Source organism: Engystomops pustulosus, chromosome 2, assembly GCF_040894005.1.
Source record: "Engystomops pustulosus chromosome 2, aEngPut4.maternal, whole genome shotgun sequence".
NCBI classification, from domain to species: domain Eukaryota; kingdom Metazoa; phylum Chordata; class Amphibia; order Anura; family Leptodactylidae; genus Engystomops; species Engystomops pustulosus.
Genome location: NC_092412.1, coordinates 62,255,612 through 62,274,485, shown reverse-complemented (window position 1 = coordinate 62,274,485; position 18,874 = coordinate 62,255,612). Strand labels below are relative to the sequence as shown.

At 40.6% G+C, this 18,874-nt stretch overlaps 1 long non-coding RNA gene across 3 annotated transcripts in view; it reads right to left on the bottom strand.

Moving 5' to 3' along the window:
• LOC140117812 (uncharacterized) overlaps positions 1-18,874 on the bottom strand; it is a 54,359-nt gene that overhangs the window by 15,651 nt on the left and 19,834 nt on the right. For all 3 annotated transcript variants that reach the window (XR_011853088.1, XR_011853089.1, XR_011853090.1), the window contains exon 3: positions 2,435-2,567. This is a non-coding gene — a long non-coding RNA (uncharacterized lncRNA). The remainder of the gene's footprint in view (positions 1-2,434; positions 2,568-18,874) is intronic.

Sequence of the window (18,874 nt, the reverse complement as noted above, 5' to 3'; positions counted from 1 at the left end):
GGCCAGAATTATGGTAGTGTAAGTGGGGCCTAAGCAAATAGTAGAGAACAGCATTACAACATCTATTGCGTTGTAGGTTACTGTTTTGTGGTCTAGGGCAGTGAAGGAGTCTATTTATGTGCCCCTAGTCATCTGTAACAGTAGAATTGTTAGCATCAATATCCATAATAATCTATAACATTGAAAGAATCAATTATGGTCAATATTCTAATTTACATCTCTGAAAGCTCTAATGTCAAAATATTTGGTGGTCTAAGACAATTACAGGATTAATTTAAGGATTTATAGGCAGGGCAGAGAGGGCAGAGATAGGGTGAATGTAACTCAGTGGTTTAGGTTTATGAAAGGGTGAATTGCAGTGTGCCTGGTGGTCTAGGGCAGTGAAGGTATAATGGTAAGTGTCTCTGGTCTCTAGGTATAAATTGTTATACTCGTTACTATTGATACTTTTCTGAGTTTCAAGTCATAATAACGGCACCATATTGCAGTATAATAGACTCTACTATACATGAAAGATCCATAGTGTAGAGCCCTTCAGCTGCAGTGTAATCTCTCAGTGGATGGGATGTAGAATTGAGGAATTGTGTTAGTAGGATGTTCACACTGAGACAATGACAAGATACTAGAGGTAGTTATGCAGCAGTAGCTCTTAGCAACTTGATGGGATGAGTGGGAATACTCAAGGATGTATCCAGGGGAATAAAGGTCCTGGGAAGCGTACTTTTCCTCTGGAACTTCTCCAAATGATGGACCTTTCACCCCCTGGTGTTAAACATAAGCATTCCCAAGCACATGAGTGCGCACACAAAGGTTTACTTTCATCTTCATGAAAAATATACACATTCCATTGACACCACATTGATGCACATGGAAAATTGTAACACACTGCATTATGGGAAGAAGAGAAGAAGGGCTGTATGATGAGCTTCAAGGTTTATCTATTAATAATGTATATTCTTCATACAATATATCACTTTTATATTGACTCTTTGTAGTGAATAAATGTTAGTTTAGGATTGAGAAAAAAACCCCAAATTTTACACCGATAGCTGAAGAAGCAAAATGCAACACAGGCCTGGAAGAATCTGGGGTTTCCTAAAATCTCCTCCACACAATGCAGATGCAATCTGTGTGGATATTGACCTGTAGGGCAGATATTCAATCCATAGCATGTGAATTGTATCCTATCGATTTTATTTTTTCCTATTCAAAAGGTGATAACTACAGAAATTCTGCTCTTTCTCCCACATGTTAACATACCATAAAAGATGAGGGGATTACTGCATTTACAGAACCTTTCTACGACACCCCCTAGACTTCACAAATGAATCCCTCTTGCTACCAATATGGGAAGGTGCTCTATGGATGGATGATGCTAAATCTGAGGATTGTTTTTTTTTTTTTAAATTTGGAATTAGAGGACTAGCAATTTCTTAAAAAATGTTCCAGAAATTAATCCAATAATTGTTTCTCTTTTGATGCTTCCAGGAGCCTGACATCTGTATTCTGCAGGGCAAAGATGTCTTTACTGGATTGGTCCTGTGTATTAATGGACCTTTCACAGCATGGTACCACTGTACACTGGGATTGCTCCTTGTGTAGTTTCCTTATATACTGGAGTATCACATCAAGCTGATAATAATATAGATTAAGCATGATGGAAGGGATTGTTTACAACCTGTAGATTGCTCTTTAGGTAATTTTATGCCACATATATAGAATTCTTATTGATAAAGTATTTTTTACATCACAATACATAATGTTAATTTATTGGTTAATATCTACACGTGACTGTCTACAAGAAACACTCTGTATAACCTCCTATGGGAGAAATAGCTCATAGCATCACCAGAGAAGTCTCAGCCTATCCCATAATAATCTCTTATCATAATGACATAATTCTGGAATCAGTACAAACTAACTTCATGCTTGCAGTATATGATCTATACAAAGCAATGTATAGATGTAAGCTCTTGTGAACTGGGCTCTCATTCCTATTCTTTCATACTGCTCAGTAATGTCTTATGGTATATGTATATGTATCCCATGTAATATGATTGCACTGTGTAAAGATATATTAATACGTTGTAACATATCTAAGGTATTTGTTAATAAGTTACATTTTCATAGTATCGAACATTCCCCATGATCTAAGAGATATGATGAAACAGTGGTCCTCCTCTTGATTTGAGACCTATCATTCATCATAAGCTACTACTATGACTGCACCTACTAGTAATAGACATATTTCAGAACTGTAACCAACATCTGTATTTAATCTAATCCTGTAAATCAATAAAAAGTGGTTACTACAGATTACTTCAGAAACTTTTACTCTACACAATTGTTCTTGCTACACTCTCTACTAACTACTAACCTACAAGTAGCACAGGTAATAACTTAAAGGTAAGGCAATATATAAAGCAGGACTTACTCCAGGGTGCTTCTTCACCTGCTTTGACAATGTTGAAAATTTCCACCACATTCTGTCCAAGTAAGGTCTCTGTCCTGCTCTGGTGACTTCTACAAGCAACAGGTCCCAGCATGCGTCTCTGGTGAAGAGTGTCCTATTTAAGGAGGGGGTGACAATTGAGGGTGGGTGTATACAGTAAATCTGCAGCCTGCCTCTCTTGAAAACACTCGTACACATCTTGACATAATTTTGTGTAATGAGGCTGTAAGGGATGTAATTTGATTAGACATCTCATTTCTATCCTGGTCTATAGTGTACATAGCCCCTGGTTCTGTTGCCTCCATTGATCGCTTCTTTTTTTAGTGATCATAATTTATTTCAGTCCAGTTTCTTGAAATGACTAATGTGGTAAATGACATTACTTGTATTCACAGGGCATATACTTGTGACACTCCATTTAATGATCCCAAAAAGACAATTAGCAATAAGAAAAGAGTTTAAATAAATTACAAGACGGCTCTCAATTAATCACCCCTTATTATGAGAGTTGTAATGTAACCGATTCTGGTGTCTAGAAGGCTCATGATAGAGCGTCCCTTGTCTACAAATGATAACCCAATCCATAACTGAAATACCTAGGATGTATTCAGTATGTATTACTGAATTCGGTTTGTACTAACTGGAGGGTACAGTGCTAGGGTGTATAGTACTAAGTACAGGGTACAGTGTCAACGAGGGTAAAATACTAACTAAAGTGTACAGTGTCAACTAGGGTAAAATACTAACTAGAGTGTACAGTGTCAACTAGGGTAAAATACTAACGAGAGTGTACAGTACTAACTAGGGTAAAATACTAACTAAAGTGTACAGTACTAACTAGGGTAAAATACTAACGAGAGTGTACAGTACTAACAAGGGTAAAATACTAACTAGAGTGTACAGTGTCAACTAGGGTAAAATACTAAATAGAGTATACAATACTAACTAGGGTAAAATACTAACTAAAGTGTACAGTACTAACTAGGGTAAAATACTAACTAAAGTGTACAGTACTAACTAGGGTAAAATACTAACGAGAGTGTACAGTACTAACTAGGGTAAAATACTAACTAGAGTGTACAGTGTCAACTAGGGTAAAATACTAAATAGAGTATACAATGCTAACTAGGGTAAAATACTAACTAAAGTGTACAGTACTAACTAGGGTAAAATACTAACTAAAGTGTACAGTACTAACTAGGGTAAAATACTAACTAGAGTGTACAGTGTCAGCTAGGGTAAAATACTAACGAGAGTGTACAGTGTCAACTAGGGTAAAATACTAACTAGATTGTACAGTACTAACTAGGGTAAAATACTAACTAGAGTGTACAGTACTAACTAGGTACAGTAAGTCGTAATAGTTTTGTTGTAAACTTCATTCCAAAAGTTGATGTTGCTGGACCACCATGATTTAGCCAACAAATACATTAATTCATTGGTTCTGTACATTCAATACATTCAATAAGGCAGCAAAAACAATACATTAAGGCTAGTACAAATGAAATTATATAAATCTAGAACTGAACTGGCACATGTAGAAGGAGGACCCTGCTTGTAAGGTCTCACGATCCATATAGGGTTACTTAGTGTGTAGGCAATACAAAAAAACCTGGAGTATAGGACCTATAACACAAGAGTGGAGTGATTGGAAAAAAAATCTTCTTTTAGTTCAAGTAGAATATTGGAACACATTCACACTGATATCTTTACCCAACATTAGAGGGAACTGTGTGTAGCCTTCAACAATTAGTTGCAAGGCCAGAAAAGGAAGCAAGTTTTGGTCCACTGAAACACCCTGGGAGGTTGAAGCATGGTAAACATAAGAAAACAAAATATTCCTCAGCTCCCAGGTTCAACGGCATGACCCCTTTATTTTATTTACTCTCCTGCCCAGACATGGGGAACTTGGATTCCTAAATGTAAGAGGTCAAAGGAGCAAAAACAGCAACATCAAAGCTGAGAAACATGAAGCTTCAATCTATAAAAAAATATTATGAAATGAATCGCCTAAAAACAAAATGATGAACACTGTAGGAGAATTTGAAGTGTTGAATATTCCAAAATCACAAAAATATGTTAGTTTTAACTTGCCAGCAATTGTATAGGTGGGTGGGGTTCAGCCCATGTACATGGTCCTACACTGCTGCCCTCTCATCAGTTTCATATTTAGTAGTGGAAGCACACTTCCCGATATCCTGCCTGTGTTGCTTCCCCGCTCAGGTCCACCAGAGTTCACCATCTTCTTCCCAGTGTATGTAAGTGCATTAGTTGCGAAACGATTTTAATATTAAATCCTGCGCTCAGTCCAAATCCCTGTCCCAGCGGCTCAAATCCCGAAAAACATGAACAGTCTGACGGAAATGCTATCCGCGGAACCTTAGTAAATAAGCCCCATTGATTACAATGGGACAGAGTGCAATGCAAGTTCTGCACGTCAAATACACGCACAGAACACATGCGTAAAAAACGCAAGTGTGAAATGGGCATAACATGCACATATGCTCATGTGCTCAATACTGCACCCCGGTATCAAAGGGTGAGAAAGAGAGGTACATTGAGAAGTTATTAGCTCGTCACTTAATGAGAATGTGCAAAAAAAACACATTTTTTTAATAAACACTTACAAAAAAAAACTATAATGTCTGACAAAGTGACCGGGCCAGGCAGTTACATGGAAATATATAGGACATGTCCTATATTTTGCAATATTACAAAGCCACCCACTTGGCTTTCAATGAAGAGGGGAGGGGTGAAGGGCACTCACCCCTCTTCTCTCCTATGCCCAGCTGAATGCCCACCCGGGTTGTGTCCCAGATGAGCATCCTCTCGTGTGCACAAGGCCCTTAGATAGCATACATTGGGGGTCATTTACTAAGGGCCCGATTCGCATTTTCCCGACGTGTTACCCGAATATTTCCGATTTGCGCCGATTTCCTCTGAATTGCCCCAGGATTTGGGCGCACGCGATCGGATTGTGGCGCATCGGCGCCGGCATGCACGCGACGGAAATTGGGGGGTGTGGCCGAACGAAAACCCGATGGATTCGTTAAAACTGCCGCATTTAAAAAAAAAAAGTGTATCGGGACTCGCGCTTACCTTCACTTGGTCCGGCTTGGTGAAGATCAGTTCATTCCGGGGAACTTCAGCGCAGCAGCGACACCTGGTGGACGTCGGAGGAACTACCTTAGCGAATCCCGGCCGGACCCGAATCCACCGCAGAGAAAGCGCCGCTGGATCGCGAATGGACCGGGTAAGTTAATCTGCCCCATTATATCCCAATTATATCCCACCTTTTGGTCATGTAGTTAGAACACATATATGTGTTGCATTGATATTAAAATGAAGTAAAACAGGGGCTTATATTGACTGACGCTGGCAGCGAGGAAGATGTAAGGAAAGCAATGGAGCAGGGAGGTGCCCAGCTAGCCTTCCACATGAGTCTATACCCAGCAAAGTAACTGGTACTACTTATATTGTTCTGATTTAACATCAAGGTTTATATTGAAACAAAGTCACTAGTAATGTCAGTGCTTTTCATAACAGCTGAAACTACTATATCAGTGATGGGGAACCTCGTAGAGACAGTGCGCCCAAACTGAACCCGAAGCGCACCTATTTAGCCCAAAGTGCCAACATGCCATTTTAAACATTGCTTTCTTCTCTGTCACAGCTTTGTATTGTATCCTGAGGTCACAAATAATATTGAATAAAAGGGGTTGTCCACTTTCAGCAAATAATTGATGTTGTTTGCTTGATGAAAAGTTATACAATTATCCAATATACTTTTCTTACTAATTATTTCAGGTGTTCTAGATCTCTGCTTGCTGTCCTGCTATAGAGCTTCTATGTTTATTTCCACTGGAATCAGAGACTAATCAGAGCTGTGTGACATCACATAACCAGGGACAGATCTCTATCCAGTGGAAGTAAAGTATCGTAGGAGCTTTCTATACAAGGATAGCAAGCAGAGATCTAGAAAACCATGAGGAATTCATACAGAAAGTTTGTTGAAAATTGTTTAACTTTTCTTTACACAAACAATATCAATTATTTGCTGAAAGTGGACAACCCCTTTAAGGGTGCGGTCACACGTCGCGTTTAACGCATGCGTTTAAAAACGCATTGCAATAGCTGGAGAGTGATTTGCCTAATTAAACAGCTGCTAATACCTGTGTTTACAAAACGCAACTGTTAACGCATTGTTAACACATGTGTTAACATTGCGGTTAACGCATGCGGTTGTTAATGCATTGTCACATGACATTGACACATAACACACACAGAGCAACTAAGGAGTGACTCCATAAGAAGCATTTCAAGGTCCTGGAGTGACCTAACCAGTCTCAAAACCTGAACCCAATTGAAGGAGCTAAAACTCAATGCTACCCAGCTGAAACCTGAAAGAGCTGGAGAAGCTCTGTATGAAGGAGTGCGCAAAAACTTGATCAAGAACTACCGGAAACGTCGGACTTCTGTAATTGCAAACAAAGGTTTCTGTATCAAATATTCTCTTTAATTTAATGTAACAAATATTGATATCATGCAACAATGTATTTTTTTCTACATTCTGTCTCTCACAGTTGAAGTTTACCTAAGTAGAAAATTACAGGGCTATCAATTTTTTGTAGGTGGGAAAACGTCAAAAATCCTTAGAGTAGCAAATACATATTTTCCCCACTGTACATACAGATCATGGCCGGTTCTAGACAAAGTGGGGCCCTGGGCAAAACTAAAAGTGGGGCCCCAAAATAAAACTATTTTATGACTAGTCACAGTCAGTATGAGACTCCCTTTAGTATGGTAAAACAAACTGTAATATGGGAGAATTTTACAGGAGACAGTTGATAGTTAGATTGATGGGCAGGACGGTGGCTCAGTGGTTAGCAATACTGCCTTGCAGTGCCGGTCAACATCTGCAAAGAGTTTGCATGTTCTCTCTGTGTTTGCTTAGTTTTCCGCTGGGTCCTCCGGTTTCCTCCCACACTCCCAAATTACTGGTAGGTTGAATAGATTGTGAGCTTCATTGGGGACAGAGACTGATTTGGCAAGCTCTATGCAGCGCTGCGTTATCTGTAGGCGCTATATAAATAAATTATTAATTATAATTATTATGATAGAAGATAAATATGAAGGATGAAGAGAAATAGAAGATTTATTAATTGAAATTACAGTTAATAGAATTAAAAGAAAAACCCAACAAACCATATAATTTCAGAAAGCAGACACTTGCCCCATTTTCAAAATTGCATTAAATAATTTATAGACATAGGCGCCTACATGCAATTTTGTTTCAAACTGAAACATTTTATAAAAAATACCAAAAATTTGACTTTGATGTAAAAAAATGTTCTCCAAACAAAAAATATTTACCTTCACATTTCCTAAATGTAATAGATGGACATGTGTAGAGTTCACAAATCACATAATATCACTAAAACTGTAATAACTAGATATCTGCTTTTCAGCTAGAAATTTTAAGACAGTCACAACCTGCAAAATATATCAATAAAACAGAATAAAAAGTAAATGTGCCATAAAACCTATAATTTTGAAAACAGACAACCAGGCGATGCAGTTGGCAATTAACATTCAAAATTTCCTCTTAAATATGTACAAATCCAGAATACCTATATATAGAAAATCTACTTTCCTAAAACAGTAAGATGTGAGGAGATCATACAGTCCCCACATGTGTATATTCACCAAAATATGCAGCAAAAGGAACGTTAAATCCACAGGGGACACCAAACAATTTTTGCAATGAATCTAAAAATGTTTGTCTAAGGCCCCTTCTCCACTGGCGTTTTTCACGCGCGAGTTCTGCGCGTGCATTTGACGCTCAGAACTCGCATTGCACTCTGTCCCATTGTATTCAATGGGTCTTTCTCCATTTGCGTGGTTTTCAACGCGCGTGCTTGCGTTCGTTTGCACGCGCGTCAAAATCGCAGCATGCTCTATTTTTGCGAGTCACGCGCAATTTTCACGCCCCATTCAAGTCTATGGAGATGCATCAAGAACGCATTGCACTCGCAATCATTGCAAGTGCAATGCGAGTGCAATGCGTTTTAAACGTAAGGGTTGCTAGGTGACCAGTATAACAGTATTTCCCCTGCTCGCGAACGATCATTTAATTTAAAAAACACAATGAAGAACAGTGAAGAATAGAATAAAACCAGTGAACACAGTGAAAACAGTGACCACAGGATCATTTAAGATAAAAACACAGTGCAGAACACAGTGCAGAATAGATTACAGATGTTCGGCACATCTGCTTACTTGTCGGGAGATACGCGCGGAGCGCTGCGAACAAAATAGCATGTGAAGAACAATATATATGTGTGTAAAGAACACATTGCAGATGTTTCCATACATCTGCAATGTCTTCTTCACTGTACTCAAATGGCCTCCACAGTCACCAGATCTCAATCCAATAGAGCATCTTTGGGATGTGGTGGAACGGGAGATTCGCATCATGGATGTGCAGACCGACAAATCTGCGGCAACTGTGTGATGCCATCATGTCAATATGGACCAAAATCTCTGAGGAATGCTTCCAGCACCTTGTTGAATCTATGCCACGAAGAATTGAGGCAGTTCTGAAGGCAAAAGGGGGACCAACCTGTTACTAGCATGGTGTACCTAATAAAGTGGCCGGTGAGAGTACATATGCATTGAGTTCCGAATGCTCAGAGGTGTATGATGAGTTATGCATGGGGCTGTCTGGGGCCCCTTTGTATTGTTGTTATGATATGGCTACTATGGTGGTAGATCTGTCAGAGCATAGGGGAGACACTGTGGAGCAGATGAATACTGAGTTTATGGGTTCAGCAGCCTAGTGACAAATCCTGGATGCAAATGAAAAAGCTATGACTCTGGAATATATGTGAACTTTTCACTGTCCTGCTGCTACTAACATCACATACAAAAGGCTGGTGACACAGTTCTCCAGGCCTGTTACCTTGTATTGTACACAGTTTTACATGGTGTTTATTTATATGCTGCTGTTTTATTCCGTTTTGCAAAAAGTGTTTATCCTTATATTTTTCTGGTTTGTCAAATATCTTGGAGAAAACATGCAAAAATCCATTTTGTATAAAAGGCTTAGGATATTGAGCATTTTATGGAAATACTATTGTGTAGAGTCTGAGCATAGATTTGCAAGAATTTTACACACATGTTTAATAGAATAGAGTGAGGATCCAGCGCAGGGTAATGTGCGGCTGTACTTCACTAGTAGCCGAACTACTGGAGAAGTGCAGTCGCATATAACCCTGCGCCAGATCCCCAGTCTTTTCCATTACACATGTGTGAAGGCCAGTTAGGTCGAAATATCAGTTACAGTAAATTCACACCGTTTTTCATGCACAGCTATGCTCAGACTCTACGTGATATATGAAAATTATTGGATCTCTTGTCTGTAGCATAGAACTTTGGGCCACATTTATCACGTTTGTGCGCCTAAGTGTAGTAGTTGCACCTAAATTCTGGTGCACTGTTTTGCCAGAATTATCACCATCTGTGATAAGGTAATTTCCTGCCTCTTATTAATCACTTTACTTTCAAACAATTTAGGTGCAATTTTGGCGCAGTTAAGGCGTAATGTTAGATTCAGGCACTTACATGTGATCCTGCTACAAGCTCCTCTCTGCTTCTCCCACATCCCAGAATGAAGATAACACTCACAGCAGCACCCAGGTGTGTGACACACAGCACCCAGTGACCTCCTCAGCAGGGGCTTCTCCTGGAGGGGATCCCCCAGTGCTGGTCTCCTGCTGCACCCCTGTACTTCTGCACTGTATCCCCCTCAGTTACTGTGCAGAATTACATGGGGGACACTTGCATGTAATATCTGCAACATTCTGCAAACTTCTGCAAACTTCTCTTCTCTCTTGCTTTGAGCTGAGGCTTCTGCAATGTTTTGTAAATAGAAGGTGATGAACTGTAGTCTGCAGAGCATCTCATGTCTGTATTATATGTACTAGTGTCTGGCTGAGCTTTGCTGCTAGGAATGAGCTGTTCTGCAAAGGGGCTCAGTGCTTTCTTCTCAGTTAACGACACCTTTGGGCTGGAGTGTTTTTGCGCCCGTTTTTGCGCCTAAATGAAAACGTTGCAATTGAAGAATATCATTAGGCGCAGCAAAACATCTGGATTATTAAGATAGATGAGGGAAAGCTGGTTATATTTGCTGCGCGGCTAGTTTGGTGTTTAGTCGCAAAAATGGCGCAAAAACGGTGCCCCTGAATGAAAAGGCGCAAAAACAACAGAAAAAACAAGTGATACATGTGGCCCTTTATTCCAAAGGTGCAAACTGCTTATCAATAAATTTATGGGAATAAACAGCAAATTATGGGAAAGTAAGACATGTGATATACTATAGCTGTAAGAAATTATTTGTATGACATTTTCCCCCTTTTTTTATCCACACCACAAATAATTTCTAACAACAAAGTAAGAAACATAAAGAACAATTATGTTCTAAACAGTCAATTATTGGTGGATGGTAAATTTAATTTTAGTGACCAGAGCCCGGCACTGGATGTTTCAAGAGAGGAATAGATTCTCATGATAAAGACATAGATTTGCCCTTATATAAATCCCTGGTCAGACCACACATGGAATATTGGGGCAGATTTACTTACCCGGTCCATTCGCGTTCCAGCGGCACGTTCTCTGCGGTGGATTCGGGTCTTCCGGCGATTCACTAAGGTAGTTCAGCGGCACTTTTTTTTTTTAAATGAGGCAGTTTCTCTGAATCCGTCGGATTTTCATACGGCCACGCCCCCGATTTCCGTCGAGTGCATGTCGATGCCGATGCGCCACAATCCGATCGCGTGCGACAAAATCCTGGGGCAATACAGGGAAAATAGGGCGGAAACGGAAAAATTCGGTTAACCCGTCGCAAAAACGTGAATCGGGCGCTTAGTAAATGACCCCTATTGTGTACATTTTTGGGCACCAGTGTATAAAAAGGATATAGTAGAGCTGCAACGGGTGCAGAGCAGAGCAACGAAGATTATTAGGGGAATGGGGGGATTAGAATACAATGACAGATTACAAAATTTGGGATTATTCAGTTTAGAAAAAAGACGACTGAGGGGAGACCTCATTACAATGTACAAATACCTGAACGGACAGTACAAGGATCTCTCCAAAGATCTTTTTATACCTAGGCCTGTGACCAGGACAAGAGGGCATCCTCTACGCCTAGAGGAAAGGTGGTTCTACAATCACCATAGACGTGGCACCCTCTACGCCTACAGGAGAAACAATTCTGCCATCACCATAGACAAAGGTTCTTTCCTGTAAGAGCAGTGAGACTATGGAACTCTGCTGCAGGAGGTTGTTATGGCCGACTCTATGTACATGTTCAAGAGAGGCCTGGATGTCTTTCTGGAGAGAAAAAATATCACGGGTTATGGGGGAAAATATTTGTTCAATTCTTAAAGGTCGGTCTTGTATCTTTTTCCAACCTTATATACTATGATATTAATAGTTACAAACATTCTGCCATCTTTGAAATATTTTTTTCAGTTTTCAAATAAAAGTTTTCTAGAAAAAGTTTAATTGTAAATAATCACAACACATTTGCTTTATGTTATATAATTTGCCATAGAAGACATCCGACTGTATATTGCATTTTAAAGCCAGGGATGAAACATTCGGATGGGGCTAAAGACTCTGCTTTATCTCACAAAAAAAAAACACAAAAAACATATATTTTTAAACATATTGATAAATCCCCCTTTAAATGGTATTAGCAGAAAACAATGTTTGTGAAATGAGCCTGCAGTAATATTCCCTGGTCAATACAGAACAAGCAGTGCGTTCTCTCCTGGGAGAGACAGCAGTAATCTAGTTACTAAAAAATGCTGATCTGAGCAGGTTCTGTACCCTAGAAATGAAAAATAACTTGATGAAAATATAATGTTGTGGCAAAAGGATGTGACTGAAAATAATGCATTCTTCTAGATTAACCCTTCTCTACACCTTTACAGGAAACGTGTCACTATTCTAGGAGTTCAGATGTAGCAATGTACAAACTAGGATCCAAGATTCCATTCATAGAAGCTCTTTCAACTTTTTTTCGAAAGATTCTTTTCAGGACCGATGTTGCTCCAATTGTTCTGGAAATTTGCATATAACCCCCCACCAGTCGTCTAAAATACAAATTTGTCATGAAAAGCTCTTATTTTGATTATAAATTTCCCTCTCCCGTTATTAGCTAGCCATCATTTTGATTTGTCTAAATCAGATTTGTCTAAATTGTATCAGAAGAAATTTGAGTTTGATTTGTACAGAATCTACAAACCAATGAATAGATTTATTATTTGTGTCGCAAGATCCATTTTCTTGGCGCACAAACTGTATGGTTTATTAGACTGTCATTTTTTACTGTGTCTCACAGGCTTAATAAATTGGCGCACGGCCGAAAGTGTCTGAAATGACTTCGCAGTCATGAAGGTGAAATAGAACTTGGTAGATTTGCTTTTGGTTGATCTTGCACCAAAATTTGCGGCAAAAAAAAAGTGTTGGAGAAACTAAAAGTATTTAATAAAGAAAAAATGGCTACGAGAAAAAATGGCGGAAATCCAATGATGAGTGACTCCCAATGTGTTTATACAGTATTGTAAATAAAAAAACAATAGAGCTAGTAAATCTAGTGCATGTAAAAGTTTACGTACTATATATACTTGAGTATAAGCCGACCCAAGTATAAGACAAGACCCCTAATTTTAACACAAAAAACCTATTGACTCGAGCATAAGCCGAGGGTGGGAAATGCATTGGTCACAGCCCCTGTAGGATATAGCCTGACAGCCCCTGTAGTATATAGCCTGCCCAGCCCCTGTAGTATATAGCCTGCCAGTTCCCTGTAGTATATAGCCTGCCAGCGCCTCTTCTATCTGCAGGCCGGTGCGCACGGGCCAGCTGGCACACTCGGCGGCTGACATCACAGTTGTGTGCCGGCCAGACCATGGCATGGAGCTGTTGTGGACCTGGCACCGGCCTAAAGAAAGAAGAGGTGCTGTTGCAAACCCGCTGCGAACATGGAGATAGAAAAGGACCTGCCACGAACATGGAGATAGAAGAGGAACTGCCCGGGCAGTCGGAATGGTGAGTAGTCAGTTTATTTTTTTTATATACCTGAGTATAAGCCGAGTGGGGAATTTTCAGCACAAAAATTGTGGTGAAAAACTCGGCTTATACAAGGTAACTCTTTTATAGTTTTTCCTACCTTTATATGTTATAATAGGCAAAAACAACATACTGTAACTTATGTGGCTGTATCTTATAACATATTATATATTACAATGTAGAAAAAAAGTCATATTCCTGGTAAACTGGAGTGGTTCTATAGACAGAATTGTTGGGATACATTTATTTTGCTGTTTATGCCTGTTTTTGGTGTGGGCTGCTATTTTTCTTTTACAGTGCTCATGCAACCTATTTAATATTTGTCAGCACCACAAATTTCCTCTTTTTCAGAAGCTCACAACTTTTAATTTATTAGTCTCTTAAGTGTCACACACTTGGACCCTTGAAAAGCAAATCTACCAAGTTCTATAATATCTTGTTGAATGTGGAGAGTCATTTCAGGCACTTTTTGCTGTGCTCCAAATGATTATTTATTAAGCCCTTGCAACACAATCTAAAATATCAGTCTAATAAACCACACAATTTGTGCACTAAAAGAAAGGACCTTGCAACATAAATACTAACTGTGCCCCTTTATCTCTTAGGCCTCTAATTCCTTACCAATGGGACCTAGGGTTAATATAGTTCACATCTATGATTTGTTGCCATAGTTTCATTGGTGTGTGAGGTTCACTGCTTTAATTTTTGCAACTCAGGCAGTCGGCTCAGACATAGGACATTAAAAACAAATTGTGCTTATTTACTAAGGGTCATGGATCGCACTTTGGTCGGACTGTTCGCCAGTTTCGGGGGTTTGCACTGCTTTGACAGGTATTTAACAGGTGTCTGCACTGGGATTGTGTCGGGGGGTGCCATTGGAGGATCCGACTGATTTGGACTGAGCGCGGGATTTAACTTTCAAATTGTGTCACCAGACCAAGCACTTACATGCACCAGGAAGAAGAAGGTGAACTCTGTCGGACCTGAGCAGGGAAGCGACACATGCAGGATATCGGGCGCATGATCTTAGTGAATTGCGGCACAGTGCATTATTGTCGGACAATGCACTTTCGGTGAACTCTGCAGACGGGGTAAGTAAATGTATCCCTGTGTGTATAAGCCCATAGAAATACATGGGGACACGTGCTAGCTATTGAAACAGCACCTAGCATACGTGGCTGTTCTGGGTGTCAAAACTATGCCCTGTGCAAGCTAGGGTAGTTTATTCAAAAACCATGCAAATGTTTAAGGTGAACACTCACATGGTTTATGTGCAGTCGGCGGGCAGGAACGCACTGCAATGGCCCACTCTGCCGCTGGCCGTGCTGACACCACTATGTCAGAGATGGCATGAAGGGGATAATAAACATAATGGGGCACATTTACTCACTCGTCCGCGGAGTTCACTGAACATTGCCGCGATTCGCTAAGATCGTGCGCCTGATATCCTGCATGTGTCGTTTCCCCACTCAGGTCTGACAGAGTTCACCATTTGTGGTGCATGTTAGTGTTTAGGCTTGGATGCAACACAATCCATGCCTGTCCATGCCGCACAATCCCTGAAAACAGCACACAGTCCGACAAAAGTGAGCAGTGTGACCCTTAGTAAATGAGCCCCAATGCCTGGTGGTTTGCGAGGCATTTTGATCATTTCATGGTTGTTGAAGCCCTGATAAATGTCTCTCTATGTTTGTGTGCATGACCATTGAGAGTCCCACAATTGATTTATTTGCCTATTAAACCTATTTATTTACTTATTTTACTATGTTCCCTGCAACTGGCATGTTGACATAATAGCCTCAGTTATGGAGGAAGTAAGGGAGGCACACTGCATATATAATCACTGGACCCGGGTAATAAAGCCCTATGAAAGCGACCTGTATACACAATGCTTGTAGAGCTATGGAAATTATTTCTATATCCTCACTCGTCTGACCTGCCTCATGTTCAAAGTGGACAGCAAACAGTTAACTTTTCCTGTTAGTTTATTTTTCAGATTTATCCTACCACTTATCCCAGCAGTGGCGGAGTTGTTTACTACATGGATACTGATTCTATTAGGTTTAGTAGTCAGAGAACCTAATACACACTGTTCATAGGTCAATAAAATGTGATAATTAGATATGTCAGAAGATTGGATCTATGCAGCCCATGTTACCATAGCTATTATCTGTAAGTTGTTGCTCTGGACAAGAGTTAGAAATAATCATAAATTATTTCTATCGCGTCTAATAATAAACTTCCGACATTCAGTTTATTTCTATTGGATTTGCCTGTAAAGAATAATCAGTTTTCTCAGGTAAAGCAGAAATACTCTGCTGACGTGGATGAATATGCGGAGCATTATTGCTGCCAGTACAATATTGAGGGACGGCAGACGAGAGATGCATTATAATATCCCCGTGCCATACATATGGGGATATGTGACACTGACAAATACATGCATACATTACAATGTGGAGTGAGATGGATTTATTACTGGAAATCTATATGTTGAGCTGAGGGTAAAACACATAAGATAAATAATGATTTTTATGACAGAGCAGAAGACGTATTCTGTTTACCGCTATGTCTAGCAGAGCTCAGTGAAGAAATGTAGTTTTAATGTAATGGTGAAAAGATATTGCTGAATGCTGGTAATAGGTCCATCAACAATCAGCGGGACGCCCGGCACTAACTGGATAAGTGTAATCGAGCTCGAAGAGTGGATCTCCTGAGGCATGGTTGTCAGAGATGAATTTCTTATTTATATAGTACAATCATAGCCGCCTCCTGCTGTTCACTAAGCAATAGGCTACCAAATCTGAATACGGAGGGAGACATACAAATATCGGCACCCTTATATACTGTACTATCCCTGACATAGGCTCCGATCATGTCTGCTTTATGATTTATAAATATTATTTATAGGATTATAATGAATGTTTAACAGAAATAAAAGTGTCTCCAATTCACACCTCAGTTTTCTCATCAGTTTTTTTTCATCAGTCAATATGAGCCAAAACCGGGAGTGTTGGGACGCACAGAACAGATACACGTCTTTCCATTCTATCTCACCTCTTGTGTAGACTGCACACTCTGTTGATATCCCAAAGGGATTGTAAAGTGGACAATGTCACTTCACACTATAATATACAGATTGACATGACAGAAAAGCCATAATAAATATATTGATGTCACAATTTAGAGATAAATGGTATTTCACTGCACAGCAGGGAATTAGGCCCCTTCCACACTTGCGTTGCAGATCACGTCAGAGTCTGATCAGGGTGCGATCAGGGTTTGGTCAATGAAAAACACACATTTTGCATCAGAGTGCAATCAGTTTTCAGTCTGAGTTTGTTCAGTGTCTCAGTTTTTCACTCGCGTTTTCAATGCAATTTCAATGCGTTTTTCACGCGCAGAAAATGCGCGTGAAATGGACTCAGGACTGAGCTTTATCTTTTCTATGGCAATTGATGCGTGAAAAACGCATTGCACTTGCATTGCACTTGCAAGTGTCTCAGAGTGCGATGCTTTTTTGATGCGTCTCCATAGACTTGAATGGTGCATTTTTCACGCGCGTGACTTGCAAAAGTAGAGCATGTCGAGATTTAAACGCGCGTTAAAAAAAACGCGCATGTGTGCGTGAAAAAAATTGCAAGTCTGAAAAGACCCATTGGTTACAATTAGAGATGAGCGAACACTAAAATGCTCGGGTACTCGTTATTCGAGACGAACTTTTCCCGATGCTCGAGTGCTCGTCTCGAATAACGAACCCCATTGAAGTCAATGGGAGACTCGAGCATTTTTCAAGGGGACCAAGGCTCTGCACAGGGAAGCTTGGCCAAACACCTGGGAACCTCAGAAAAGGATGGAAACACCACGGAAATGGACAGGAAACAGCAGGGGCAGCATGCATGGATGCCTCTGAGGCTGCATAATTGCACCATTATGCCAAAATTATGGGCAACAGCATGGCCATGACAGAGTGACAGAATGAAGCTAGATAGCATCTAAAACATCCAATAATTGACCCTGACACTATAGGGGACGGCATGCAGAGGCAGCGGCAGCAGGCTAGAGAGTGTCATGGCGACATACCCTAAATGGACTCAGGCTTCAAACCAATGGGTGGCAGAGAGGAACCAAAGGAGGTGAGCAAGAAGCGCTCAAATAATATCGGTACATGATAAAAGTTTGCCAGTATATTTTGTGGATTACACAGCAGGGTGGCGACAAAGTTAACATGGAAGCCATGAAAACAACCCAAAATTCTGCCTGACACAGCTCGTTTGATAAGGGGACGATGTATGGAGGCAGTGAACTAGTAGTAGATTAAAGGTGCTGCAGTTAAAACTATGTTAGTTGGATCTTGGCATGGAGCTGGCGCTCCGCTGCCAGGCGAGCTTTCGCCAATCCAAGCCCCTGTCTATAGGCTACTCCCCAAACAGAACTTCTAAGAACCTTTTGTATAAGATCAAGTGTAGTAGCGTTCTTATAAGTTTAGGATATGGCGGGTGAGGGGAATGTAAACAGATGCGCAAGAAGCGCTGAAATAATATCCCTAAATGGTAAAAGTTTGCAAGTATATTTTGGGGATTACACAGCAGGGTGGCGACAAAGTTAACAACTTTGATGTGGAATGCCCTGTAATAGCTCTTGGGCGGTGTGCCTTTTATCGCCTAGGCTCAGCAGTTTCAGCACCGCCTGCTGTCGCTTAGCGACGGCACTGCTGCTGTGCCTAGAGCTACCGACTGATGGCGCCATGCCCACGGATGGTAATTCGGAGGAGGAGGAGGTGGAGGAGGGGTGGGAGGAGGTATAGTAGGCCTTTGAGACCTGGACCGAGGTAGGCCCCGCAATTCTCTGCGTCGGCAGTATATGACCAGCCCCAGGGTCAGACTCGGTCCCAGCCTGCACCAAGTTAAGTGTAGTAGCGTTCTCATAAGTTTGGGATATGGCGGGTGAGGGGAATGTAAACAGATGCGCAAGAAGCGCATGATGCGCATGGAGCTGGCGTTCCGCTGCCAGGCGAGCTTTCGCCAATCCAAGCCCCTGTCTCTAGGCTACTCCCCAAACAGCACTTCTAAGAACCTTTTGTATAAGATCAAGTGTAGTAGCGTTCTTATAAGTTTAGGATATGCCGGGTGAGGGGAATGTAAACAGATGCGCAAGAAGCGCTGAAATAATATCCCTAAATGGTAAAAGTTTGCCAGTATATTTTGTGGATAACACAGCAGGGTGGCGACAAAGTTAACAACTTTGATGTGGAATCCATGAAAACAACCCAAATTTCTGCCT